The sequence below is a fragment of the Camellia sinensis genome, unplaced genomic scaffold, assembly GCF_055761805.1.
Source record: "Camellia sinensis isolate YWXY unplaced genomic scaffold, ASM5576180v1 Unanchor3, whole genome shotgun sequence".
Classification (NCBI taxonomy): domain Eukaryota; kingdom Viridiplantae; phylum Streptophyta; class Magnoliopsida; order Ericales; family Theaceae; genus Camellia; species Camellia sinensis.
Window position 1 is genome coordinate 7,279,101 of NW_028129178.1, and position 17,510 is coordinate 7,296,610.

A 17,510-nucleotide genomic window follows, 5' to 3' on the forward strand; every position below is an offset into this window, starting at 1 on the left:
TAAAGCATAAAACTTACCGAGTACTCCAAGCCAAAACAGAAACCAATTAGAAATCCATGCATGATCCTAATTACACAGAGATGCCTAATGCAACACATGCAAAAATGCAACTATAGCAGGCTCGGTTATTCTACACATGGCATATGAAATGCTACAGCTAACATGTATTCAACTTGGAATTGAAAATACAATGCAGTTAGTATGATGTGCCGAGCCCGGTGCATGCAAAACAGATGAATGAATGCAAACATGCTATCATACTGTATGCTAATTGAAACATGCCCTAATCTAACCATCATAAACTGGTAAATAAAAGGGAGAAAGACGTGGGGTTGGAAGACATACATCACACACACGCACACTTATTACAATTATGCCCTCGCACAGAGGGTCCAAATAAATAGTACAGTCCAAATAATACAGATTCCTAATTAATTTACAAATTAACTAAGAAAGATAATAAACTGGCATGCAAGCCAGGGACTGCCTTGACTCTAATGAATGATGTATGCTCGGGTTGCCTTGCGCGGAAATCCACTGGGATGCCCCAATTAGCCTCTGTTTTACAATTATTCTTGGAAAGCGCGCCAAGCTCCGGAAGGTTGATAATTCTTGATTTGCTGCAACAGAGAGCAGAAAAGGGGCATAGCAATGTATTTCCACAAATATATGCATGCCTCGATCCTCGTGCCACCAATCACGCATATCGATGCATGATGGCCGAGGAGTCGAATTGTGCAACTCAATATAGAATGAATGCACATGAAAACAAAACTAAAATCTAACTCCATCATGGATAATTCGGAGTGTCGGTGACTGGGAATTGAGACACGTTCCGTCACTCGAAGTACGAAACGTCCCTCGTTTCCCGTGCTCGGGCTAACTCCTATCCCAAGCACAATGCAATATGCATGATATACATGAATGCAACTAATATACAACCTAACATGCACAATGCTATGAAATGGCATACACGATGCACGAGGTAACATGGCATGCACGATGCTCTAACATACAACCTAGCATACGCAATGCTATGAATTGAAATGGCATACACAATACACAATGGACTTACACCAACATGAGTGGACCTCATCCATACTCACATAAGAGGCCGTGAGATGAAAATGAGACACTCGAGATGCGTGCACGCATGCACGCAAACCGAGGACCGGCCCTAAGGCACCAAATGTCACTCTAACAAGACATGGCAAGGCATGCGATATGGTATGCAAACGTGCAAATTTTAGTAGCAAAAGGTGATGCAAAACAGCCCCGAATCATGGAAACATGGCACCCAATGCATGGAATGGGACCTGAAATGCAAAATTAGGCATACGCAATGACCTATAGCTATACAAAGCATGCATTTTTTTATCATGAAGCATGAAGACAGATTCAAGGCAGTCTCAAAATAAGCATGTTTACAGTTTCAAGCAAGACCAAACAATGAACACAAATAAGGCTAAACCAATATGCAAAAATGGCCCTAAATGTGAGATAAAGAAGCAAGTCACAGCTGCAGGCCCTAAATGGCCAAGAGCCCTTCAACAAAGTTGAAGAGGGGCTCAAAATGAAGCACTTTACAGTTTACAACAGGCCACGAAAACAAACACAAGTATGGCTAAACTATTGTACAAGAAATGGGCCAAAAAGGGGATAAAGAAGAAAGTGAGGGTTTCTGGCCTCAAACACGGGAGGTCCCTTCAACAAAGTTGAAGAGGGGCCCAAAACATGATATTTTCCAGTTGATGGCCAGACCCAAAACAGTGTACAAGCATGCTCAAAATGCTATGCAAAATAAGGCCAAAAAGAGAGTTATAACACAAACTATAAAAAGGATACCTCAAACAGTGAAAGACCCTTAATGAAACATGAAGAGGGGGTCAAAATGAGGCCATTTGTAGTTTGGACCAGAGCCCAAAAGCAGAAGTATAAGAGGCTAACAAATCATGCAAAAATGGAGCCAAAAGAGAGATACAAAGGCAAGTGGCAAATGGAAGCCTCAAACAGTGATGAGCCCTTCAACAATGTTGAAGAAAGGCTCAAAATAAGTCACTTCAAAGTTTATGACATGCCTCAAAACAATTTATACATAGGCCAAAAATACTACACAAGAAAATGGCATACAAGGGAGCTAATGAAGCAAGTACAACAAGGAGGCCTCAAACAGTGAGAGGCCCTTAAACAAATATGAAAAACACCTCAAAATAATGCTATTCCCAGTTAGGGTCGGAGCCCAAAACAGCAAGCAAGTATGGCTTATAAATAAATCAAGAAAATGCTAGAAAAGGGAAAAAGGAAGCTCACCCTTGAAGACTATGCCTTGACAGCCTCTTGGCTTGAGTTTGGTGGCTCCTTAGCTCTGAAAAACAGCTTCAAGTGGCTGCAATAGAGGTTGGAGGTATGGTGCTATGGGTTGGTGAAGGAATGGGTATAGGACTTGGGAGGTTTGAAGGTTAGAAGAGAGGGAGAGGAAGGTGTATGTATGCAAAGCTCTTAGGTAATTTTTCCAACCCTTATTACAGAGCTGGGAGGCTGGTTATATAGACAAGAGAAGGGAGAAAAAGGGGGGAAAAATGAAGGGAAATGAAGCCAAGTTTCCCTCCAAAAGTTGCCCCCCCCCCCCCCGGATACAGAATTTTGGGGGAAAAGGAGGGTGTATCTGCACTGTACTTGATGTAAGAATTATGGCCGGCCAGTTATCTAGGGTTTAGATGGCCGGCCGGCTACCTCCCATGGCCGGTCGGCTAGGGGTCAAAAGGGTCAAGAAGCATTAGTAGCTGGCCACCCCAAAAAGAGAGCCTCTGATGTGTGCACAACACAACCATGTGGTTAAAAACTGGAGACAATGAACCAGGAGAGAGAACAACCCAATTTTCAAAGGGGTTCAAAAGTTCAAGAGCAATTACTGGCCGGCCACCAAATATTGGTGGCCTCCCAGATGTGTACATCACAAAAATGGGGTTTAAGGTGCAAGAAAATGGCCCAAGGGTAGTCAACATTGGCTTTGAAGTGAGGAAAAATGGGCGACGAAGGTCGATGGAGGAATAAAACTGGTTGTCTGAACAATTGTTGGCCTCCCACCCTTCTACGGCCTTCTTACCAATGAAACAGAGGTCCCTGCCAGAAAATGAACCCAAGCCGATGCAGAATGAAGGTTCGGGGGCCGAAACGCGCAGCCCGAGGCCCCGAAAACTGACTGTTAGGCACTGGGAGGGATGTTCGACCACGAAGTCGGTTTCTCAGGCCACAGTGTCCCTCAAAAGGGAGTAAATAAGATGCATGCAAAAAACCAGAGCAAACGGAGGTGGTTAAGCGGTCCCGAACCGAGGCACATGGCCAACGGCTCTGAAAAACCGGAAACCGAACTCCAATCGGGCAAAATGGCCTACGACCACGAAACGTAGCCTACGGCCACTGAGAGATGATCTACAGGACCTCTCCCTCCCTTCGGGACGAGAAAATAGAGAAAACGGAGCCTGGTTCGCAAACCAAGGCAAAGCACAAAAGAGTCCGGAAGTCCGGAGGCAAGGCTCGCAGCCGAGACTCTGAAACTTCTGAACGAGCACGATATGCAACATCACCAAGCGCTCAATCAGTGACGTCTGAGTCTTAAGGTCAGTCAAAAATGGGGTGTCTACAGTTGCACGCCGTGCGATCAGTAGCGTCAACCTACCATCAAGTGTTGCGGTTCCCTAACGAAGCCGGAGTAATTGAAGAGGTCTTTAGAGACCAAATTATATCCAAACAATGCTTCGTCACAGTAAATGGCAGCCGCGCTGCAAAAGGGTATGTACAAATGGTGGAAGAGCCTGAGAGCAATGAACTATTTGCGGATGTTGGCAAGACAGCTGAACAGAAGGCAATGGAAGACTTGGTACAGGTAAGGATAGATGAAGAAGACCCCGAAAAGTTCTTTTTGCTCGGCTCATCTTTGTCCAGCACTGAGAGAATAGAGGTCATGGAATTCTTAACCTCTAACATCGAAATGTTTGCCTGGACACCGTATGACCTGCCTGGCATTAACCCAAACTTCATCTATCACCAACTAAACGTCCACCGAACTGCCAGACCGGTTATACAGCGCACTCGCAGATCAGCACTCCACTATGCCGAGATAGTGGCGGAAGAAATAGGAAACTTGCTGGAGGCATGAGCTATCAGAGAAGTGCACTATCCCAAATGGATCTCCAATACCGTAGTAGTGCCAAAAAAGAATGGAAAATGCCGTGTTTGCGTGGGCTACAAAATAGTCAACAAGGCATGCCCAAAGGATAGCTTCCCTTTACCCAGGATAGACCAATTGGTAGACCTGACGGCAGGACACAATCGACTTAGCTTCCATGATGCGTACAGAGGTTACCATCAGATCGCTATGTATGAACCAGACCAAGAGGTCACATCCTTTACAACGCCTAAAGGATTGTATTGTTACAAGGTCATGCCATTTGGCCTAAAAAACGCAGGGGCAACATTCCAGCGAATGGTCACCAAGATGTTTGAACCATTATTAGGCAGAACAATGGAGGCTTACATAGATGACATGGTGGTCAAAAGCAAGGATGAGAAGGACCATCTCAGGGACCTAGGTGAGATGTTCTAGATTCTGAAAAACCACAAGTTACGCCTAAACGCTTCTAAGTGTGCATTTGGCGTAGGATCTGGCAAATTCCTAGGCTTTCTGGTGACCAACCGAGGTATAGAAGCAGGCCCTTCTCAGATCAACGCAATCCAGAATCTTGAGAGGCCCAACACAGTCAAAGAAGTGCAGCATCTCACTGGATTAGCAACCACACTCAACCGGTTCATAAGTTGATCGTCAGACAGATGTCGACCATTCTTCCAAGCATTAAAGGCCAAGTTTGAGTGGGATGAAGAATGTGATCGCGCCCTAGAAAGCTTGAAAGAATACATGTCTTCTCCACCGTTACTAGTAACCCCAATACCTGGAGAATAACTCTTCTTGTACCTAGCAGTATCACAACACGCAGTCAGCGCAGTGTTGGTCAAAGCAGAAGGAATCCAACACCTGCCCATCTTTTATGTTAGCAAAACATTGCTAGGCGCAGAAACCAGATACCTACCATTGGAAAAACTAGCCTTAGCCTTGATGATGGCCTCAAGGAAGCTGTCACATTACTTCCACGCCCACACCATAATCGTTCTAATTGCCTTTCCGTTAAAAGCCTTGTTTGAGAGGGCGAACTTTTCTGGGCGAATCTTGAAATGGGTGGTGGAATTAGGACAGTTCGATATCAAGTTTCAACCAAGAACCGCAATAAATGCCCAAGCTTTGGCAGACTTTGTGGCAGAGTTCACACCAGGAAGTCATCATATCTGCCGAGTTGACTTGACTAGTACGACAAGAATGGGGACGGAAAGTGCCGTAGGAAATGCGCAACCCGTAATTCAGGATACCCAGCCACATTTCAAACCACACAGGCTTGAAGATCAAGAGGGAGGAATAAACCATGCCATTCCCAGTAAGGACTAATCGACAAGTGAAGACTTGGGGCAGTCAGATAATAAAAAGCAACACCCAACAGCAGCTAGGGACTTGGAAGAAAACAACACTCATGACCCCAAGACATCATCCGACCCCTCCACTTGCTAGAAGCTATTCGTTGGAGAGATGTGGAAGCTCTTCGTGGATCGAGCATCCAATAGGCATGGTGCAGGACTTGGCATAGTCCTCATCTCACCAGATGGCCTAATAGTGGAACAAGCAGTCAACCTTGGCTTCCCAGCATCAAACAATGAGGTGGAGTATGAAGCACTCTTAGCAGGCCTAAAATCAGCACTCATCATGCAGGCCACCGAGCTAATGGTTTACAATGACTCCCAGCTGGTAGTAAACCAGATTTCAGGCGACTACGAAGCAAAAAATGAGAGGATGGCAAAGTATCAAGAGTTAGTTAGAAAAGAAATCATGAAATTCGAAGTAGTGCGAATAGAGCAGATTGGCCAGGAAGAAAACAGCAGAGCAGACGAACTAGCAGGCTTTGCTTCGATGGCAGATACATCCATCCCACATCCATTACTGATCGACTTGCTACCAAGACCAAGCATTGAAGAACCCGAAGTAACTGAGGTATGTTGCGCCGAACTAGGCCCTTCATGGATAGATCCCATTATAGTATTCTTAAAAGACGGCGTCTTACCTGAAGAGAAGAAATAAGCCAACAAGATCAGAGCAAAGTCACAGCGATTTTGGCTCTCCCCATCAATGGCCTTGTACAAAAAATCCTTCGCAGGACCTTACTTGAAATGTGTCCATCCCTGTAAGGTCAAGGCATTCTTGTTCGAGATACACGAAGGCGTATGCGAAAGCCACCAAGGGGGAAGATCATTGGCCTACAGAGCAATTTCGCAAGGGTATTGGTGGCCTTACATGCAAGCAGATTCAGAGAAGTATGTCAAGAAGTGCGAGAAATGTCAGAAGTTCGCACATCAAATACATCAACCAGCCAGAGAGCTTCCACCATTAACTAGCCCATGGCCTTTCGCAATGTGGGGCTTGGACATAGTAGGACCACTTCCAACGGCCTCCGGCAACAGAAAGTTCTTTCTTGCAGCAACAGACTACTTTACAAAATGGGTGGAAGCAGAAACACTCGCCTCAATAAAAGAGAAAGATGTGAAGAAGTTCGTCTAGCAGAATATCATCACTCGATTCGGTATGCCCAAGGCTCTAATATCAGACAACGGCACTCAGTTCGATGGCAAAATTTTTAGAGGCTTTTATGAGAAGTACAAGATAGAATTCCACAACTCTACACTAGCATACCCCCAAACAAATGGCCAGGTGGAAGCATCAAACAAAGTCGTCTTAGATGGATTGAAGCAAAGGCTAAAGAAAGCAAAAGGCAAGTGGGCTGAGGAGCTCCCTCATGTTTTATAGGCTTACCGTACCACACCTCGGCGGTCAATTGGAGAAACCCATTTTTCCTTGGCCTATGGCATGGAAGCAGTAATCCCATTGGAAGTTGGCCTCTCCATTATTAGAAGTGAAAATTTTGACCCAGACTTAAATGGAGAAGCCATAGCATTGGAGCTCGACCTTGCAGAAGAAAGAAGAGAAAGAGCACTGGTTCACATCGCCTCATACCAGCAAGAGTTATCCAAAAAATATAACAAGACAGTACATCCGAGGCAATTCAAGATTGGAGATTGGGTGCTACGCAAAGTAATGGCAAATACTCTGGTACCAGGAGATGGCAAGTTAGGGTCTAATTGGGAAGATCCATACAAAGTGGTTGGCTTAGCAAGAAAAAGGGCATATCACTTGGAGGATGGAGACAACAAAGCAATTCCCAAACCATGGAACACTGTCAATCTCAAACTGTTTTATTTTTAATTCTCCTTTAAAATACTTATTATTTTTCTTCTTTCAATAAAACAAGTAGTTCTCTTTTCAGTATGATTCTTTCTTTCTATAAAAGTTGTTTCAGTGAAACTAGGGGCAATGAAAAACAGAGTTAGCAGGAATAACCAACTTTGAGCTTTCTTCATCCAAGATCAGGATCTAGGCTGAAGAAGTTGGTAAGAATAACCAGCACTTAGCTCTAAGTTGGCAGGAACAACCAACTTTGAGCTCTCTTCAGCCAAGATCAGGATCTAGGCTGAAGAAGTTTGGCAAGAATAACCAAACACTTGGCTCTAAGTTGGCAAGAATAACCAACTTTGAGCTTTCTTCAACCAAGATCAGGATCTAGGCTGAAGAAGTTTGGCAGGAATAACCAAATACTTGGCTCTAAGTTGGCAGGAATAACCAACTTTGAGCTTTCTTCAGCCAAGATCAAGATCTAGGCTGAAGAAGTTGGCAGGAATAACCAACACTTGGCTCTAAGTTAGCAGGAATAACCAACTTTGAGCTCTCTTCAGCCAAGATCAGGAACTAGGCTGAAGAAATTTGACAGGAATAACCAAACACTTGGCTCTAAGTTGGCAGAAATAACCAACTTTGAGCTCTCTTCAACCAAGATTAGGATCTAGGCTGAAGAAGGTTGGCTGAAAAAACCAACACTTATCTCAGCCGAGATAAGGATCCAGGCTGAAGAGTGGTTGGCTGGAATAACCAACTTCTAGTACTCTTCAACCGAGATAAGAATCTAGACTGAAGAGTGGTTGGCTGGAATAACCAACTTTTGGTACTCTTTAACCGAGATAAGAATCTCGACTGAAGAGGTTGGCAGGTATGACCAAATAGATTACAAGGTTAAGACCGAGATAGGTATCTCGGCCCGAAAATGTTATACTAAATACAATTTACAGTTGAAAAATTAGTACAGGTATGGAACAGACCGAACAAAAAAAAGAAGATTTTCATTCAGAATTCAAGTCAAAGGTACAAAAAGTGGGGCTGCAACCCTATTACAAATTTCTTACAGTTAAGCATCAAAAGAAAAGAAAATACATGGTCAAGCAAAGAGGTCATCCAAATCAGTATCCAAGTCAACCTAAGCTTCACCAATCGGTAGCCCGGCATTGCCGGGTAGGTCGGTCCCTACCACGTCATCAACCGCAATGGGCACCGATGGCTCCACCCGAGATGACTGGGCAGTTGGGAGACCAGGATCATTGGTAGCAACAGGGGTATCGTTGGGCTCTGGAGTTGCCTCTTCTTCCTCCTCTGTTTGAAAAAATTTCTGTTGAATAGCATTAGCATACTCCACCATATAGCTCGGGATGAAGTGAGGAGGGGGATTCTGGAATACCTCGGTTTCATCTCCCTGACCGAGCTTCAAGACGGCTGCCTTTCACCCACACTTGAAAAAAATGTCTTTAGCAACTTCACACTGCAAGATGTATGTGGCTTTGCCTTCCTTGTAGCCGCGGTCTTCCGCGTCTTCCATCTTCTTCTCTAGCTCCATTATCTCGGCGTTCTTCTTCTTCTTGACCTTGGCCAGCTCACGCAGATAGCGGTCCTTCAGCTCGGTCAAGGCCTTTTGTTTTTTCGCCTCCGCTGAATTTACTAGCCCGGTGAATCGAGCAACTTCTGATTGAAGCTCGGCCATTTTTTGTTTGGCCTTGTTTAGCTCGGCCGTCTTGCTATCGGCCTCAGCTACGGCCATCCTTGTCGTCTTGCGCAGCTCCAGCACACGCTTATGTGCAATGTGGTTTTTCTGTATGGCCTGCAAGAGGGCGGTAAGCAATTTTGAGTGAAAACCGAGCAAACAGACACACAAAATGGGAAAACAAAGGAAAAAGTACTCACCAGCACCATCGATTTGGTGGCCGAACGGATGGCTTTAAGCTCGGTGAGATGGTTATGGTGTTCCATGTCAGGGAGCAAGCACACGCTCTTAGCGAGGTTGAAGGCGAGTGTGTGGTCTTTGTCCGCCACCTCTAAATCTGTGTCTCGTATGGCTCGGTTCCTGTATGATACTTTCAAGGCCCACTCAAAAGAGCTAGCCCGGTCAGAACGCTCAGGCTCTGGGCTTGGCGAAGTGATTGGTGGAATCATGGTTTCATCCTCGTCAACAAGGCGTGGCTCGGTTGTGGAAGTTTGAGCACGCTTGCTTGGCCGAGATGATGAAAGCTGGGCGGTTGAAAGGGCTACCCTGGCCTCTTGTGTTTGGCTCGCTTGTGGTACCTCGGCTTGATTTGTTTCGGTGATGAGGGCCGTAACTGCTCTCTTCTTGGCCATTTCTTGTTCTGCTGTTAGTGGGACCAGATTGATTTGAGGTAGTGTTAGATCTGGTTCTGGAGAGGGTTCCTATAAAATAATTGAGACATATGGCTTTCTATAAAATAACCATTTTCATTTACTTTTCAAGCAAACAAAATTGTAATTCTACATCTACAGGTAAGTGATGCTATATTTTTTGATTTTCAGGGGTCCTGGTGTTTCTGCACTCGTAATATCATGGGTTGTCACTTTATACACCTTATGGCAAATGGTTGAGATGCATGAGATAGTACCTGGAAAACGTTTCGACAGATACCATGAGCTGGGTCAGCATGCATTTGGAGAAAAGCTCGGTCTTTATATTGTGGTGCCCAACAGCTTATTGTTGAAATCAGCGTGAACATACTCTATATGGTCACTGGAGGAAAGTCACTCAAGAAATTCCACGAAGTGGTTTGCAAGGGCTGCTCAAATATAAAGCTGACCTACTTCATCATGATTTTTTCCTCTGTCCATTTCGTGCTCTCCCATCTTCTGAACTTTAACTCCATCTATGGTGTGTCTTTGGCTGCAGCAGTCATGTCCTTGAGGTACAGCCCTTTCTTCTTCTATGCATTTTCTCATTATTGTTTGCTAGCGTGGAAACTTGAAAGTTATGTCTAAAAATAAAAAGCAGGAAAATAAATCAGAAGACAAAAATACAAGAATCAATATAGTTCAAACACTAGTAGTTGCCACATTGACTAGCTAAGAAAGATGGACTGTTCTAAGAATGTAATGTGTTGCGTCCAACACGATACAACACTTGTCAGACACTTCCAATACTTGGACATACATAAAACATATAACAAGTTTGAATAATTTAACTTGGAATCCAATGATAAAACAAAACAATTTAAATTTATACCTCTTCTCCTTCTTTAGACTTCAAAAATTATTATATTTGACTAAGATGTTCATATAATAATTATCTATCCTTATATATGATATTTAATAAATATATAAAATTATATATTTTGCATGTATTCCTCACGTGTCATATCTTACATTTTGTAAAAATTCATGTGTCGTGTCTGTGTCATGGATGTTCTTCTTAGTTGATTGAACAAGATTAGTAGGCAGAGAAATGCTGCAATATAGGAGAAAAACCCTCATTCTCAATAGTTCAATGTTTAATATTGAATGGCAAGTACTAGCATGTTTGAGCTTTAATGTTGTCTGTCCTACAGTTACTCTACCATCGCTTGGGCTGCTTCTCTGCACAAGGGTGTGCAACCACATGTCGAATATGGATACAAAGCTAAGACAATAGTAGGAACAGTTTTTAACTTCTTCAGTGCCTTGGGTGAAGTGGCTTTTGCCTATGCGGGTCACAATGTGGTCTTGGAGATTCAAGCGACAATCCCTTCTACACCTGAGAAGCCTTCCAAGGGCCCTATGTGGAAGGGAGTGATAGTTGCCTACATAGTTGTGGCCTTGTGCTACTTCCCCGTCTCTCTAATTGGATAATGGGTATTTGGGAACAAAGTTGATGGCGACATCCTCATCACATTAGAGAAACCTGCTTGGCTCATTGCCATGGCTAACTTGTTTGTCGTTATTCGTGATATTGAAAGTTATCAGGTGCAAGCCAAAACTTTATTTGATTAAGTTGTTTCAAACGATTCATCATATTGATCAGTTCCGATGATGTTTCTCTTTCTAATTTTTTGTTATTTTCTGTTGTTTTAGATTTATGCAATGCCAGTGTTTGACATGATAGAAACCACTCTCGTAAAAAAATTGCATTTCAAGCCAACCATGATGCTTCGCTTTATTACACGAAATATATATGTTGGTAAGTGAATTGTACTCTTTATTCAATTACTGCATTATATGAATAAATTTGTGATTTTCTCGAAGTTGAAATTACATTTCTCTGATCTAAAGTTAATGTAATTTGTTTTTTCTTGCAGCATTGACACTGTTTGTTGCCATTACCTTCCCTTTCTTTAGTGGTCTTCTAGGATTCTTTGGAGGATTTGCATTTGCCCCAACAACATACTTTGTAAGCAACTATCTGACTCTTTGTTATTGAATTGACCTTGTTCAGTGCAGTTTATGAGGGATGCTTATAGCTTCTTCTTTTTTTTAATTTTATTTTAGGAATATGTGCCAAAATAAATAAATAAAGCAAGTTATAAAAAGGGTGTCATTTAGGCAGTTGACCAAATGGTGTTTCTTTCTTATTTTGCTTTCTTTTTTTTTTTTTTGATTGGCACCGGGGTATTCGAATCAAAACCCGACTAATCCTCAGGAGTGCACAAGCCCTCGGCAAAGATTTTTCCTCAAGTGCATCACGGTTAATTCAAGTGTTTTCCTCTAGTTCGATGACCTCAAGGAATTGTTAGCACCTAAGAGGTTTCAATTCCTGAACCTTCGAGAGAGCACACCCCCAAAACCCAAGGCCTTGCCACCAAGCCAACCCCTTAGGGTTCAAATGGTGTTTCTATAATTTTTTAAAGCTTAAGCTGAAGGAGGGAGATAATAACTTTCTTTTTTGTTCCTTTTTTTAAGTGCGATATCTTTAACTTGTGTTTAGATAATCAACTTTTTTTTTTTTCTTTCTTTTAAATAAGAATAATATTATTAAAGAAGCATCAAGATGATGCAAAGAACCCAATAACTACAATCAATGAACAAATAAAGACTCAATAATTGTCAGCTTTTAACTTGGCAAACTGCATCAAACCGGGTTTAGTATGGTTTATACAACAAAGATGATATAATTGTTTAAATATACTGTAATTGTTTTTCTTTCTGCAGCTGCCTTGCGTCATGTGGCTTGCCATCAAGAAACCAGAGAAGTTTGGCTTGTCTTGGCTTATTAACTGGGTATGACTCTGACTTAAAACTTTGCATTGATTTCATTCTTTACCTTACGCTTGGAAGTTTAAAGCTAAATTAATTTTGATTTGGCTTCATCAATTTTCAGATATGCATTATACTGGGTGTTCTTTTGATGATTGTGTCACCTATTGGAGGGCTAAGGCAAATTATAATTCAAGCAAAGACCTATCATTTCTACTCTTAAGTCTTAATCAAATCGTCCCACACCAAGAAGAATTGTCACAAATAGTGGAGAAACGAAAATCACAATGATACTTGCAATGGCCATGGAAAAATGGCAGCAACTCATGAAGTAACGAATGGGACCTCAAAAAGAGAATATTGCCCATGGAACCAATAGAAAGCTTCCTAGAGACCTTCATTATTTACACTTATCATTAAATGGTGTGCATATGTATGTCACTTTTCATGTTTGTTTTTTTCTCTAAAGCTTCATGTTATTTTTTTGAAGTTTACTCTCAGTGGTGAGATAGAAGTAGATTCTATAATAAGGTTGTGCAACTTTGTATTGTGTATGTTGTTGCCACTTTTTTTTTCTTTCTTTTTTTTCCCTTCCAAAGTGCAATATTGTGAGAATAAAATTCAACATTAAATGCTTTCATACATTTTTTTGCAGAAACTACACATCTCTTGCACAATCCTAATTATGTCTCCCCCTGTTGAGATATCAAGTTTTAATACCTATGGCCACATTAGTGTCTCAGGGAACTTTGGTTTCATAATAAAATTGTGTTACAGACGGGTCTTATCAAGTGGGAAACAAGTAAGGCAAAAAAAATTGTTCCTTACGAGAAAATGTGGCTTGAAAAGAGTCAGATGATTATGCATACTGCTCTGTTTGGAATATCAATGATGTCAATCATGTGGTGTTCCAAGGACAACAAAGGTACTTGAAGTCCATGGTTGCCAATATGAGAAACAAAAACACACAATCAAAGAAACAGGAAACGGAAATGTGAAACATGGTCCAAAAATAGCTAGGTGATTTAAGATAAAAGAATGAATTTAACATTTACAAAATAAACTATTAAGAACTTTAAAAATAGCAATATGAAGATTAGAATACTTTCATAATCAATTACATAACTATTCCCTAGAAAAGCACAAATCTTAAGTGGATACTTCACTATGAAATGACCAAATAGAGGAAATATAGGAAAACCAGCCAGAATTGTAACTGGAGCTGGCTGAACTGATACATGTGTTGCTTTTACAGCCTGTATCTTTTTCTTTCTCTACTGGACTTGGCTCGAGACAGGAGGCTCATTCACATCAATATCAATATTGTAAATCCATACAAATGTACATTATATAAGGCGATATATCAAATATGGTTTGAGATGCAGTAAAGATGCCTGCAATTTTGGTAGCAACCAAATAGAATGGCTAATAACCTTTGCACAAAAATTGCATGGATAAATCACTAAGCCATGATCTGTTTAGTACCTGCAACAGATATGAATAGCGCATTAATTATGATAAACCATACTTGTTTAACAGAAGGCATTCATCTTCATTTTCACAAGGGAATATTGCATCAAAGGTAAAATACCTCTATTTCACAGGGTTTGGCTTTTGCTTAGTTCTTTCGTATTTCTCGTAAATAGTCGTCTAGAAGCTTCCGTAAAATGAACAAGGTATTATCACTGAGATCATCAATATAAACTTCAATCTCATCCTCTCTAGCTTCCCATCCATTTGAAATCTGATCCCTCACAAATTCAAAAATATTGTCTGGCAACTCTCCCAGCAAAGCCTCAAAGTCTCTACTTAACTTATGTTTTTCCTCATATGTCATTATTCTCTTTGCATGGCCAGGCATAGCTTTATGTTGCGGTGAAGTAAGTTTTCTTTTTTTTGATGGAGGCATTGCCTTAATAGTCCCCTTTTCTTCATGTACGTCTGATTTTTCTGGTAATGGCTGGGAATCCTTCGGAAGTTTATTCACAATAACTTTCCATCTTGCTTCAAAAAATTTACTCAAAGTATCAGCAATGATGTGGAAATCATTTCCTGGTGGATTGTAGGTCATAGCATTAGAGAAAGTTAGTCTGACATCAGCTACAAATTCCAACGCACTTGAGTACTCACTGGAAGCAATCTTGCTCTTTATTGTCCCCAAATCCATTGGATGCTTTATAACAGTCAAATAATCAGGAATGTTCAACTTTACTACATCAACGGGAGTGTTAAAAACCCAACCATACTGATGTTGCATCAATTTTTTTAATAATGTCTTGCACTGTTCAATCGAAATTGCACTCAAAGTGCTTGATGCCCAACTTGCAGACACAAACCTTCCTGAAGTACCACGATTCCAGCCACGCCTCTTGCAGCCTTTCTTCCCTGGCCCAGAAGTCAACCCTTCCGATTTCTTGAAGTTCTCTGCTGAATACCCAATTAATAATGCTTCAGAGTGTTCAATCAAAATTGCATTCAAAGTGCTTGGTGCTGATGCCTGACTTGCAGACTCAAACCTTCCTGAAGTACCACTATCACCTGCAGGGTTTACTTTCTCTATCGAAGGCCCATTTTGTGTGTTGCTACAACTAAGAACATCACTTGATGACAATAGTGCAACAACATTTGTTCTTTGCATCTTCTCTCTTCTGGAGAATCTGCGAATCTGTTTGACTTCAACTCTCAATCTTTTAGTTTTGGATTGTGAGGTGAGAAAAGAAAGGAACTGATTATAGTTTCTCACCTAGCTGAGAGAAGAAAAGAAATTATTGTGGCTTCTCCTCTTCTCGTCTTCTTGTTTGGATGAACATTGTTTAAAAGAGGATACATGTATCTTTTTATTTTATTTGTTTTGCATTTAGAGGGGCAATTTAGGTATTATAAATTTTTTATAAAGAGTAATTTTGGTTTCTCACTACTTTGGTGAGAAACAACTTAAATTTTGAGTGATTTATCTTTCTCACTATTTCTCTTCCTTTCTCACCATTTTTCACCTCATTAATTATCCAAACAAGTGATGAGAAACCTCATTCTCTCCATTTTCTTTCTTTTCTCACCAAACCTCTCCATCCAAACGGTAAATCCTTTCTCTTGGAAGGTGATACTTTTTAGAGACACCAAAACCATGGCAAGTAGCAAAATTCAAATGGATGCATTTCCTCCTTGGACCACTTGAATCCTTCGAAGTATCTATGTCAACATGCCTTGAGCTATCCGATTCTTAATCAAGGAGTTAAATCAAAAAAATACCCTCCACGGTACCAATCCTTTCTTGACATCATCCACACGTAGCATGATTCTCAGACCGCTTATGTTCCCTTCTATCCAATATGTAACATAAATTGCTTACTTCTGCAAATTTTAATTGCGGGAAGTTAATTTCCTAGACCTGCACACTTTTTATACATCATAATAATATACATAAGAACATATACACATATTTTAATATTTAATTTAGAGTGCTACATTCGAACCCTATATTTCTGTTCCTTCTTTTCTTCTGTCTCCCCGTTTTTTAATAAGAAATCAGTAAAAATGATTCACATTCTCTAATGTATATATTCTTTTGCAACTAGAGTCATTAATACATGTTCTATTAACTTGATTAACTATTGTATATTCTTCAATAAGTTCAGCATTCATATTAAAGTAAAAATCCAACGAATCAAAAAAGTAGGTTTCAAGTACAAATGCAATTTCTGTTCAAAAAGAAGTACAAACGCAATTTATATCGAAGAGTGAAAAACAAAAAAGAAATGATTGTGGTTTCTCATCTATATGAGAAAAGAAAAAAAGTGAATATGTTTTCTGGTTATCATGTTTGGATGAGTGAAATATTCTTCCATTGCTCTTTATAAATCTTTTATAATCTAGATATTATAAATATTTTACAACCAATCAACTTGTATCTTACCAAATCTCACCATTTTAGTGAGAAATGAAATAGGTTTGGTAAGAGATTTCTCTTTGGGCAAATTACATTTGTAGTCTTTCTATTTTGGCCCTTGTGTCATTTTGGCTCCTATAATTTCAATTGGCTCAAAATTGACCTTGAATTTTAAGTTTGTCTCAATTAGTCCAATTTATCACAAATGTTAGCATTTTTTAATAGAAAATACATACATAAGTGGTATGTGTCATGTTTTAGAAGCAAAATTACAAACTTGGTCTGCTTAGTAAGTTAATCTCAACCAATTTAGTTATTATTTCTATAATAAAATAAATAAATAAAAGAAGAAGAAGAAGAAGAAGAAAAAAAACACTAACAATATTATTAATTGGACAAAATTAACACAAAATCTAAAATTAATGGTCAAAATTTAGTCAATTGAAAGTGTAGGGCCAACAATGACACAAGGAGCAAACTGTAGGGACTTCTGGTGTAACTTGCCCTTTCTCTTTTCTCACCATTTCTCACTATTTACAAACCAAACATGAGAAAAGATTATCATTTCTCACGAAATCACCCCCATTGAATGAATCAAATGAGTAGGTTTGAAGTACATGCTCCAATTTATACTCACACATGGCCCTTATTAGAAACAAGAAATGCAGATAAAAACCAAACCTTGAAGTCTTGTCCCAAAGGTCATCCTGAGTTCCAAATAGCGAAATCATTCAGCAAAGCAGAATCTAGGACACTTCTAGACATTGAATGAACGAAATTTCATATACAAAACCCAGAAACTATGACTCGTGTACCATGAACAAAACCCTAGATCAATTACTTCAACAAATTTAAAGCTCAAAGTTACCTTGAACAGCGACATTGTGATCCAAACCCTAAAAGGTAATAACATCGACTGATTCACAAAATCTGAATTTGCGAGCTGGAGCTCCGGAGGCGAAAGAGAAGAACTATTGAGGACAGAGATACAGAGAGAGAGAGAGAGAGAGAAAACAGAGAGAGAAGCGGGGTGTACTAGTGCTCCACTCCACCTATGGCTTTCTAGCAATCTGGATCGTTGATTTCCACGGCTTCGAATAATCTGACGGCTAGGGATACTGGGGACGTTTGCTATCAGAT

At 40.6% G+C, this 17,510-nt stretch overlaps 2 pseudogenes across 1 annotated transcript; one reads left to right on the forward strand and one right to left on the reverse strand.

The window, feature by feature from the left end:
* The first annotated feature begins 10,045 nt into the window (after positions 1-10,045).
* LOC145816072 (lysine histidine transporter 1 pseudogene) lies at positions 10,046-11,143 on the forward strand (annotated as a pseudogene).
* A 2,353-nt stretch (positions 11,144-13,496) lies between these two features.
* LOC145789408 (transcription factor GTE8 pseudogene) lies at positions 13,497-16,317 on the reverse strand (annotated as a pseudogene). The gene is made up of 2 exons (XR_014358650.1): positions 14,076-16,317; positions 13,497-13,969 (listed from the first exon to the last, which is right to left on the reverse strand). The product of XR_014358650.1 is annotated as a transcription factor GTE8 pseudogene (transcript).
* Between the last annotated feature and the right edge of the window lie 1,193 nt (positions 16,318-17,510).